General features: G+C 50.8%; 1 pseudogene; it reads left to right on the forward strand.

Annotated features, from left to right (window-relative positions):
* Window positions 1-2,255: 2,255 nt before the first annotated feature.
* On the forward strand, window positions 2,256-2,809 carry LOC121755595 (annotated as a pseudogene).
* The last annotated feature ends 9,122 nt before the right edge of the window (window positions 2,810-11,931 follow it).

The following is an 11,931-nucleotide window of genomic DNA, read 5'->3' on the forward strand; positions in this document are numbered from 1 at the left end:
GGTTGGGGCGCCCACATGCGATACTCATGGAGCTAAAGCTCGCGTCATTCGCACCCGATGGGACACTCCCAAATGTCACCGTAGCAACATTCTCCTTCAAATGCCAATCATCAACGTGTGGAGCCTTGGTGTGCATATCGCCCTCATGCACTTTTCCTTTCCTCTTCCTTGACACCAATTGGAAGCCATCCTCATCCACACTTGGGTGACTCCTACAAGCCACTCTTGACTTCGACGATCCCGCACCCAATGTACCCTCGATGTACTCCGCGTGGTTGTTACAATCTTTAGGCTTCTCCAACTGTCCAATGGACGATGGAGTGCCGGGCCGAGCATTCGCCTTTGGGCGCCACTCACGGTGGATGATCTTGGCGGCATGGCTTGAGAGGCTCTCCTTGTATGGTGCTCGGCGACCCTTGTCTCTACCCCGAGACTTCCTTCCCGCTGCATGGCAATCCTCTTTCTCATGCCCAACATGTTTACAATTATCACAAAATAATGGAATACGGTCCCATGCCACTTTGTACCTCGAGTCTTTGCCTCGGATATTAAGGATGATCTCTTTCGTCGGGGGAGTAGAGATGTTAATCTCTATGCAAATCCTCGCGAAGGAGAGTCAACTTTGATGTATTGTGGCATGATCGGCTTGTAGTGGCTTGCCAAGGAGCTTACCGATTGCCAAGAGGGCCGATTCCTCATAGAGATGAGCCGGTATACCCAATATGTTACACCACACGGCAACAATTGGCGACTCAAAGAATGTGTCAAAATCCGGCGCCCACTTGAACACCCTCATCGGATGGCTATCAACATACCAATTCGGACTCCCATTAGGGCCATTTAGCACCTTAGCATAATAGGCCACCTCTTGAAATTGGAGTAAAATATGCTTAGCATTCAAGTATTTCCATGTGAATGCTCCAACTAGCCCCATGCCACTAAGGCTTTTTTGAATTTGGGTTGTGGACGGGAGTGAATGGGAGAACTTCCCGACAATAGCTAGCCCTAGCTTCTCCGAAAGAAAATCCGTTTCAAAATCGGAAAAGGAGAGCGATGGCGTACCTTCATAAGATCCGGCTGTCCCCAAAGGCTTGGTCTTGCCGTCGTCCAAGGGGATTGGCTCGGGATTTCGATTTGGGGCCGATGAACTCTCCACGGCCACGGTCCCCCCGCGGTTGGAGTGATTCATTGCCGCCTTCCACACATTCGCCGGCGGTGCCAGCGTTTCCGGTGAATATTCCGGCGGTGCCAGCTTTTCCTGCGACGGCTCCGGCGGTTGTGCCACGGGGACACGGTCTTCCATGCGTGCATCAGCCTCAAGGTGGAGGAAAGTAGCACATGGTGTTGCTTGTGAGTACAACTTGTCATTTTCCCCATTTGGAGCAACACCTTCTTCCCCATGCAAAGTGGTCTTTGTTTCTACCTCTTTTTGCAAGTCACATGATTCCAACACATCACATGCCTCCCCATCATCTAGCCTAGGACCAATGTGATGCATTGTACTTGCACCGGTTGGGTGTTGGTCCAGCTCACTCCGGCTCGCCGGCGCCGGCGAAATTCCGGCCACCTCCTCAGAGTTGGGCACCTCCATTGCAATCTTGGGAGGGCGCCCTTCATTTTCCATTTGAGCTAACGAGCTCAACATCTCACCAATATGGGCTTGCCTAAGTTCCGGCGATCCCCTCCCTTCACCATGTGCCTCAGCGGCTAGGTTCTCTACCATTTCAAATGCCATCTTCTTTTTGGCCCTACAAACATCCGATCCAAATTCTGATCCGGCACAAGCGAGGCCTCGTCGTGGCTTCTCCGGATGTGGCGTACCTGCCCGCTTTGTTTTGGGTCTTGCAATCGAGTGGAAGTTCCACTCCGTCAAAGAGAGGGGTTGCGTTGTGGAGCTAACCGCCGTGATATCCCCCTCCGGTAGCTCACCACCGGATTTCACCATGGGATCAGGTGCAAGCACATATCACCTCCGGACGAGCGAGAGAAACCTTAGCCGAGAGACCGCGCGTGTCCCTCGGCTGCCCCGTCGGCGGGGAAGACGCCTAGTTACCGTCGACGTCGAGGAGTTTAGAGAGAGAAGTTAGAGAGAAGGGAGAGCATTTTTTTCAGCACAAGACCATTCTACATTGTGCCAAGTGGTGAATATTATTCAAGTTTGTGGGCAGCCCAAGGATTGAAGTTTGGAGTCATTATCTTTTTTTTTCTTCGTAATTTTTTTTTTTTAAAAAAAAGAAAAATCAATTAGCTTCTTCTGAAAAGTATGACGGTTTTCGAAGAGGAGAAGGTCTTTGAGGAGGAAGTCGATGGCGAGGAAGACGTCGACGAGGACGAAGAAGATGGGGAGGAGGAGGGTGACGATGATGATGAGGAAGTGTTGAACAGCAGCGGCGGCGGCGGCGGCAGGTCTGCGGCGGCGCCTATTGACGTAGACGATAATGATGATGAAGACGGAGAAGGTGAAGACGACGAAGGCGACGGCGACGACGATGACGATGACGATGACGATGACGATGACGACGACGATGACGAGGATGACGATGATGAAGAAGAAGTCGAAGGAGATGAAGAAGAGGGTGATCTGGGCACGGAATAACTTGTGAGACCAGTTGGTCGTGGTGAGGATGAGGAAGATGCAAGTGACTTCGAGCCCCAAGAGAATGGGGAGGAAGATTTTGACGAGGAAGAAGATGACGAGGATGATGAGGGAAAAGCAGAGGTGCCACCCAAGCGAAAACGCTCAGGCAAGGATGATTCTGATGATAGCGATGATGGGGGAGAGGATGATGAGAGGCCATCCAAGCGGTAGTGGTGCAGCCTCATCAGATTTCCATCAGTCTACACAACACATAGCTGTAGTTGGCTTGATCATATCTCGATCATTTCTGTATTATGTTGGCAACATATCTTAGGATTTTTATAAGCTGTTTCGAGACAGTTTGAAAACTTTACTGGTTAGCTTTATGTGAGCTATACTAGTACTATTAGCTTAGAGTAGTTTCTTCTTGCACCTCTTGAAGTTTTAATTGGATATTCACTAATTATCGAATGGTTCCTATTTTATGTAAAAAAAAAAAGAAGTTTGGAGTCACTACATATCACATTTTGGAGGCCCAAATTGATGATACATGATGCATTTTCATCCAAGTCGGAGCAGCCAAAATGAAGGGTCTATTTTAGTTACATTTTATGTTAAATAAGTGACTTTAGATATCCTAGAGTTACACCAAAGGTTTAGGAGTTACTTTTCTTTTATTATGAGTCTTTTTAAGTGTCTTAAGTTGTACTAATGATGTGAGACTTTCAAGAGTCCATTCTAGCCTATAAATAGGCTTGTAAGCATGTCATTTGAGACACCATTGATCAAATACGAAATAGGCTTTGTCTTGTGAGTTGAATTCTCTTTGTAGAGGTTTTCACTTGTTTGGAACTTATCAAGATACTTTGAGCAGGTTCTTGTGGCGTTCAACCATACCGAGGTTCTTGGCTGATCATATAGCCATCGGGTCTAGGTTTTCTAAGCTCTGGAAGTGGATCAAACCAGATTATCAATCAAGGGAGTCCGCTGCCAAACCTTATACGCGGGGTTCTTGGATCAATATATCCAACGGGTCCTTCGTCGTATCCCAATCCATATCAGATTACCAAAGGCCACCACATTGATGATAGGCGTTTGAAGGAGAACGTTGCTACGGTGACGTTTGGGAGTGGTAATTCAGATGCGAATGAGCCGGGTATTGGCTCAATGAATGTCTCTTGTGGGTTCCCCAGCCGGGAGATGGAGGGTTTCATCGAGGACCTTGACCCAGGAGGAACCGTTCCATGCGGAGGTATCCCTATTGCGGGTCTCAATTAGGAAATGGTCTTAGGTTTTGGTTTTGCAAAGATTGCATCATTGTAATTGTAAAATGGTTGTTAAGAGTATTTAGATGACCACTCTAGCTGATAGGGATGCCCTCGTTGTACTCTAATAGGTCTTTGCGAGTCGTCACTTTTGGGCGGCTTGGTGTTTTGTTTGTTTGTTGCAATGGTCTTGGCAAAAAAAAATGCACAGGTGTGGGTCTGCCTTAACCCTCCACCCTCGTGGTGTTTAAAATAAAAAAAATTGTTTGATTTGGATGTTTAGGAGACCGCCCGCCCCCGTGGGTTCCGCCCATGCCTGTTGCACTACCGCCATGAAGCCTTCGTGTCGGATCCACATGTTCTGGAACGTGAAGGCCTTGCCACCATTGGGGGTGTTCGGCGTCATGCATCTCGCTAGGACCGGGCCGTGGTCCGAGGCGATCCGTGGGAGATTAGTTACTCGAGTGGCCTCAAAGACCCTAGTCCAAGCCTCATTGACTAGTACTCTGTCCAATCTGTCAAGGGTGTCGTTTTTGGCCCAAGTAAATTCGCCCCATCGAACCCGGGGTCATGGAGCCTGCAGTCTTCAACCACCTCCGCAAAGTCAATCATCTCGGCTTACCGGTTGGTGTCGCTCCCGATTCTATCTCGGTGCGATAGTATGGTGTTGAAGTCACCCCCGATAAACCAAGGAGTTCCTTCAAGTGGCACGGCAATCTCTTGCATTCCATCCCACAGTCGGTATCTTTCGGATCTAGTCCATTTGGCGTATACGGCCGAGATGGCAAGGGGTTTAGCTACGCGATGGGACGTGAGACGCCCATGTAGGATTTGATCCGAGTCAAAATCAACAACAAACTTGGATCCTTCTTCCACAAACAACCAGATCTTTCTCGTCGTGTTCGAGCCAATGTAGTTCATGCCCAAGGACATAGAGAACCGGTCCAGATCGGGGGTCGTGAGCGGTTCCATTATAGCAAGAAATAAAACATTATTTTTTTTATCAAAAGCACCACGAGGGTGGAGGGTTAAGGCGGACCCACACCTGTGCATTACCAAAGTCAATTGCAACGAACAATCAAAACACCGAATCGCCCGAAAGTGGCGATTCGAAACAACCAATTAGAGTACAACGAGGGCCTCCCTATCAACTAGAGTGGTCATCGATGTACTCTTAGATAGATTGGGATACGACGAAGGACCCGTTGGATATATTGATCCAAGAACCCCACGTATAAGGTTTGGCAGCAGACTCCCTTGATTGATAATCTGGTTTGATCCACTTCCAGAGCTTGGAAAACCTCTACCCGTTGGCTATATGATCAGCCAAGAACCTCGGTATGATTGAACGCCACAAGAACTTGCTCAAAGTATCTTGATAAGTTCCAAACAAGTGAAAAACTCTACAAAGAGAACTCACAAGACAAAGTCTATTTTCGTATTTGATCAATGGTTTTTTTTTTTTAATCAAAAGCACCACGAGGGTGGAGGGTTCAGGCGGACCCACACCTGTGCATTACTAAGGACAATTGCAACGAAAAACTAGGAACACCGAGCCGCCCAAAAGTGACGGCTCGCCAAAACCAATTAGAGTACAACGAGGGCCTCCCTACCAACTAGAGTGGTCATCAATGTACTCTTCACTATTCTATTACAATTAACATGGTGTAACCTTCACATCACAAAATCCAAGATCCGTCACTTAATTGAGGCCACAATAGGGATACCCCCGATCCGTCACAAGACTTTGAGTTTAAGAAATTGTAAGTTAGAGAGAGACGCTCTCCCTTCTCTCTAGAATCCCCCACCACTGTCGACGGTCCCCCTCACGCCCCCGCTCCACCAGCCACCCACCATCCTCCCGACCTCGGATTCTCACCAACCAACCACTCCCTTGGCTAAGGCACGAACAAAGCTCCGGAGCGGCTGGTGACTCGACTCATTCTCTCGATCATGCCGGAGCGCCTGCCGGATCCCCCCCCGGAGTCAGAAGAACCGCGCACCATCTCGGACCAGCTAATGGTCCTCCGGCCGGCCGAGGACCCTCTCTCGGACCAGCCAATGAATTTCACGTCGGAGGAGTCTTCCTCCATAATTTTTCCCTGCAGGAAAGTGGCGAGGAAAACTTTGAAAATGAAGGTGAAGGCACGGAAAAGTACACCAGCCCCTCCCACCAAAGGCACTGGTCGGAAAAGGTTCGTACCCTCACCGATGCCGGAGGACAAGCAACTTAGGAAGAAGATTGATTTCGGGGCCGAAGGGAGCTCGCCGGTCGGAAGCCCAAAATGCAAAGGCCCCATCTTCCCGACGTCGATGGAGCCCTCCCCTATTCTCAACGGTGAAGATGAAGCTAAGATTAATGAAGAACTTGCCGGCGCCAGAACTGTTGACAACGCTCCGGCCGACGACCTTGCGGCCGGCGCAAACGCGGGGACTGGTGACGGAGGAGAGCACAACCCCCCACATGATGGCTGCTCGGAGAGAGATGGCTCTAGCATGGGTCAAAAGGCCTGGGTGGACGCGCTAGTCAACTTGCCCGAAATGGGCACAACAACAAAATCACTTTCCGAAAGTTCCTTGGCGCCTTGCCACTTCGGAACACCACGTGATGCTGGCCCCAATGCATCCGTTGAGCCCCCAAAACAACAAAAATCTAGCTCCTTTTTGCAGCAACCCAACTTTCCCGAATTGGCTTGGAGACCAAAACCTCCTTCCGAAAGTGGGCTAACTCCTTTCCGTCCCAAGAGCTCACGTGAGACGATTGTCGTGGAGGCCCCAACGCAACCAACAAAGGCCGAAATCATCCACTTAGCCGCCTTGGACTCGGCGGAGATGCTAGACACATTGGTTGCGCAACCTCTCATTACGGCCGGCCACAATCCACTGGAGTTCCCCCTAAACCCTTCGGGATGCATGCAAAGTGTCACACACACACCTCGGGATGGAAATGGACCCTCTCTTGAGGACTTTCCCCCTCTCGAACGAGGACGAACTAGCAAGCTCCGAGCTACGTTTGAGGCTAGTTCGGAACATTATTGTGCGGAGTTCGGCCAGCCGCGACCGAAGTCGAACCCTAACGTCTACCGAGAAAAGCCTTTTATCGAGACGATGAACAAGGCCACGCCTAGTGCCGAGATGGTTGCAGTGACAAGAGACACACCAACACCCAACGATACGCCTATGGATGATGCCGAACAGACCCTCACCGAGAAGGATAAAGTCGAGAAGATCCACACCGAGAAAGAAAAAGCCGAAAAGCCGAGAATGGAAAAGCCGAGAAGGGCACACAACGGCAACGTAGGTGCCGAGAAGATCCACACCGAGAATGGAGAAGCCGAACTCAACAATCCGAAGAGAAATGGAAACACACCTAAGTCCGCGACGGATGCCGCAACACAAGGGCTGAATGTAGTTAATCAACTTGGGGGGGTAGAAGCTACACTGGGGCCCTCGCCGTGGCCGAAATCGATGGCGGACTTGCTTAGGGGTACCCCGTCGGGCTCGGCGAGTAACACTCTACATGGCCGGGGTGAAGGCGCCGCAAGCCACCCCGGTCGGCCGAAAACGATGGCGGACATGCTCAAAGGCTCGACTGACCCTACCGGCCCCCAAGCCTTTGAACCGGATAAGCTCCAGAACATTGGAGTTGCTTCAGTGTCCGACGGCATCCCGGCCATTTACTTCTCCGGAGCGGAAACTCAAAAGCTTGCTGAGAGCATGGGACACGCCATTGTGGGTAAGTTTTCTCACTCTATCCCTACGGGACTGCAAATCCAAAAGACCCTCGACAATATTAAACTTCGGTGTGGATTTAGTTGGAAGTACATTAATGCTAAACATATTCTCATTCAATGCGAGGACTTGGCGGACTATGCCCGAATCCTTGGAGGCCCAAGGGGTACGCCCGTTTGGCTCATTGACCGACACCCGATGAGGGTCTTCAAATGGTCCCCGGACTTTGATGCTTACTGCGAGTCCCCCATTGCGGCAATCTGGTGCAACCTAATTGGCCTCCCCATTCACCTTTTCGACCAATCCGCCTTATTCGCCATCGGCAAGCTTCTCGGCAATCCAATACAAATTGATCGAGCCACGGCAAACAAGACTCGGCTTTCATTTGCCCGAATCTGCGTCGAGATAGACATCACAAAACCACCTACCGAAGAGATAATCCTCGATCTTGGTGGGCGAGAAACGGTGCAGCGAGTCCGATGGGACAAGATACCATCATATTGCCGAGAATGCAAACATGTCGGCCATGCAAGTGAGGTGTGCTATGCGACGGGCAAGAAGGAACGGCCGCCAAAGAGAAACTACCACAACGGCCCGCCAAAACAGCCACAACCCGAGAGACAGACCGAGAAGGGGAAGCAAGATATGGGGAAGAATGCCTCCAGCTCCAACGAATGGAAACATCAGGGGAAGAAGCAAGGCAAGGCCGGTGATCGACCAAACAATAACAAAACAAATGGGGAGGACTCCGGTGATATTTCCTGGGAGGGACCGAACTCCAAGGGTGACTCTACTTTGGGGAGCGGACCGAGCTCCGGAACTCAGAATGCCGGGCTTATTGCCGGGATCGAGACTGGGAAATCCCCACCGAACCGGGGGAATCCATTGCATCCCACCACCGAACCACCAACACCACGTGGGAACATGGACGTGGAGTGGGGCTCCCCCATTGCGAGGAGCTTGGTCTCACCAGTTCGGCGAGGGAATCCGAGAGGAGGCGCGCGCCATGCTTTGACAAGGGGGCGTGGGTTCTTCTCGGCAAAGAACCACATGAGCACTAACCAATATTATACTCTCATGGAGAACGGAGAATTTGATGTTGAGAATTGTGGGGATGCGGACGAAGACCTTATGGAATTGCATGTGGGGGCCGAGAAGTTAGGAGGCAACAGTTCGGCCGAGGACGCCGAGGAGGTCGCTCCGAACAAAGAGCAACACCGTACTGACTATCAAGGAGGGCCTTCAACCTCTTTGGGTACGCACCCTTCTTGTTAATAATGTCGTACAATCTCATGTTTTGGAACGTGAGGGGGATCGCGAATGCGCCCACTCAAAACGTTCTGAAAAGACTAATTGGTTGTCATAATGTTTTATTTCTTGCAATAATGGAACCGCTCACACAACCGGACCCGGACCGTTTCTCTAAGGCCTTGGGGCTGTCCTTCATTGGTTCGAACATGAACGAGAAGATTTGGATGTTTGCGGAAGAGGGGTCCACTTTTGATATTGAGGTTGACTCGGAACAAATTCTCCACGGGTACCTCAAATCCCACCGCCTTGCTAGGCCGGTGGCCATCTCAGCCGTGTACGCCAAATGTACAAGGGCTGAAAGACATCACCTATGGGACAAGATGAGAGAGATTGCCGGGCCTCTTGAGGGAACACCTTGGATCATCGGTGGCGATTTCAACACCATGCTATCTCATCAAGACAGAGTTGGAAGTGATACCAACCGGCAAGCCGAGATGGTAGATTTTGCGGAGGCAATGGAAGATTGTAGGCTGCTTGACCCTGGTTTTGATGGAGCGGCATTCACTTGGGCCAAGAATGGCCTTTTTGAAAGGTTGGATAGAGTGCTTGTCAGCGAGGATTGGACTAAGACCTTCGAGGCTACTCGGGTTACGAACCTCCCCCGGATTGCCTCGGACCATGGACCAATTCTTGTCAGGTGCACGAAGATGAACACATCCGCTGGAGCCAAGGCTTTCAGGTTCCAGAACATGTGGATCCGACATGAAGGATTCATGGCCGTAGTGCAAAAAGCATGGGAGGAGCCCACGGGGGCGGGTGGAATCCTAAACATTCAAATCAAGCAGGCCAGAGTTAAAAAGGCCCTTAAGGAGTGGAACAAAGAGGTTTTTGGAAACATTCATGCTAATCTAAAAGAAAAGGAGGAAGAAATTGCTTTGGCCCAATCTTGTTTCGAAGCAAGGCCGACCCCGGATCACAGGACAGCGATCAACAAACACATTGCCGAGTACATCCTTTTGCTGAAAATGGAAGAAGATTTTTGGCGACAGAAGGCAGCTCTGAGGTGGCTTGCCGAGGGAGACAAAAATACCCGGTTCTACCAAAGCTGGGTGAAACAAAAGAGGGTTCGTCTCCGCATCCATTCAATACGTGTCAATGGGCAGGAGCTCACCGAGGAAGCCGAGATTAAAAAGTCCGCAGTGGAGTTCTTCCAACAACTCCTTGCCCCCAATAATCCGACACTTGAAGATCCAGACCTCGACCTAATCCAGCAGGTCCACTCAGCCGAGCAGTTCGCTGACATCGCAGATGCTCCAAGTGCGGACGAGGTCAGGAGTGCCACCTTTTGCATTTCCGGAGATAGTGCACCCGGACCCGACGGCTTCTCGGCCACCTTCTATCAAGCCTGCTGGCCTATTGTGGGACCGGAGGTAGTGGACGCAATCAGACAGTTCTTCAGAGGGGCCTTCCTGCCGAGGAGCATCACGGCCACAAGCATAGTCCTTATCCCAAAGAAGGCTTCGCCGGAATCATGGACCGACTACCGACCCATCAGTCTCTGCAATGTTTTAAACAAGATCATTACCAAGGTACTCACCTCTCGACTCTCTCCTTTCCTCCCACAGGTCATCTCCCCAAACCAAAGTGGATTTGTCAAAGGTCGGCTCCTTAACGACAACGCACTTCTGGCTCAAGAGATGTTCCATGAGCTTGCTAGATGCTCCCCAGCGCCTAATGTGGCAGTAAAGATTGACATGGCTAAAGCCTATGATAGGGTCCAATGGCCATTCCTCTTCAAAGTTTTACGCCGTATGGGTTTCCCGGATTCATGGATTTCACTTATGGAGAGGTGTATTGGGTGTTGCTGGTTCTCGGTCCTTGTTAACGGGGCACCCTCGGGCTTCTTTAGATCAACTCGAGGACTTCGGCAAGGAGACCCGATCTCCCCTGCTCTGTTCGTAATCGCGGCGGACTACCTGTCCCGAGCATTAGATAAGCTCATCCTCGGCCAAAAGGACATGACGTTCAAAGCCTCCCGGAGATGCATGGAGATCAGCCATCTAGCCTATGCGGACGACATTATCATCTTCACTCAAGCGGCGGCAAATCCTATGCGCCGGCTAAGAGCCTGTCTCGAAAAATATGAAAGAGTCTCCGGCCAACAAGTCAGCCTCGCCAAGAGTAATTTCTATATTGCCGAGGCCCATGAACACTGGGCAAACTCGATCCAGGCGGAAGGAGGCTTCTCTAGAGGGGCCTTTCCTTTTCTCTATCTCGGTGTCCCTATCTACCGTGGTGTCAAGCGCACGGACATGTTCCTCTTTCTACGGGAAAAGATTGCAAGAAGGATCTCAGGATGGGCACACCGTCACCTATCCTTTGGAGGAAGGCTTACGTTGATTAAGAGCACTCTTGAAGCGATCCCCTTGCACATCTTTCAAGCCGTCGAGCCCACGGCCGGTACCCTCAAGCAACTTGATCAACAAATGGCCCGATTCTTTTGGGGGTCTACGAATGAAAAGAAGCGGACCCATTGGATTGGATGGGAACAAATGTGCCGGCCCACTGATGAAGGAGGCCTTGGGATCCGAAAAACTATGGAGGTCCTCCACGCTTTCAATATCAAACTGTGGTGGCGATTTCGGGAGCAAAACTCCCTTTGGGCAAGATACATGATGGCAAAATATTGCTCCAACTCCACACCGCTCACCTTGAGATTGCCGAGCAGGAGTAGCCCTACGTGGAGAAGGCTCTCAAGAGCATGGCCCCTCGCGCAACCGCACATGAGATGGCTAGTGGGACAAGGGGACATCTACTTCTGGGATGACATTTGGCTTGGCAATAGCCCTCTGAGGGAACTTAGCCTTGATGATAGGGGAAGACCAACCACCCGGGTCTCGGAGTTCATTACAAATGGTGGTTGGGATGTGCCCAAGCTTCAACTCCTTCACAATCAGGCCGGCCTCCCTCAGCATGTTATCGATGGCATCATTAATACACCGATCCTCCATGACGAACAGGATATCCCGAGGTGGAACCTCTCTAAGCATGGGGAATTCACGGTGGCTTCGACATGGGACACACTTCGAGGACGAAACCCGATCA

Source organism: Salvia splendens, chromosome 11 (genome assembly GCF_004379255.2).
Source record: "Salvia splendens isolate huo1 chromosome 11, SspV2, whole genome shotgun sequence".
Lineage (NCBI taxonomy): Eukaryota > Viridiplantae > Streptophyta > Magnoliopsida > Lamiales > Lamiaceae > Salvia > Salvia splendens.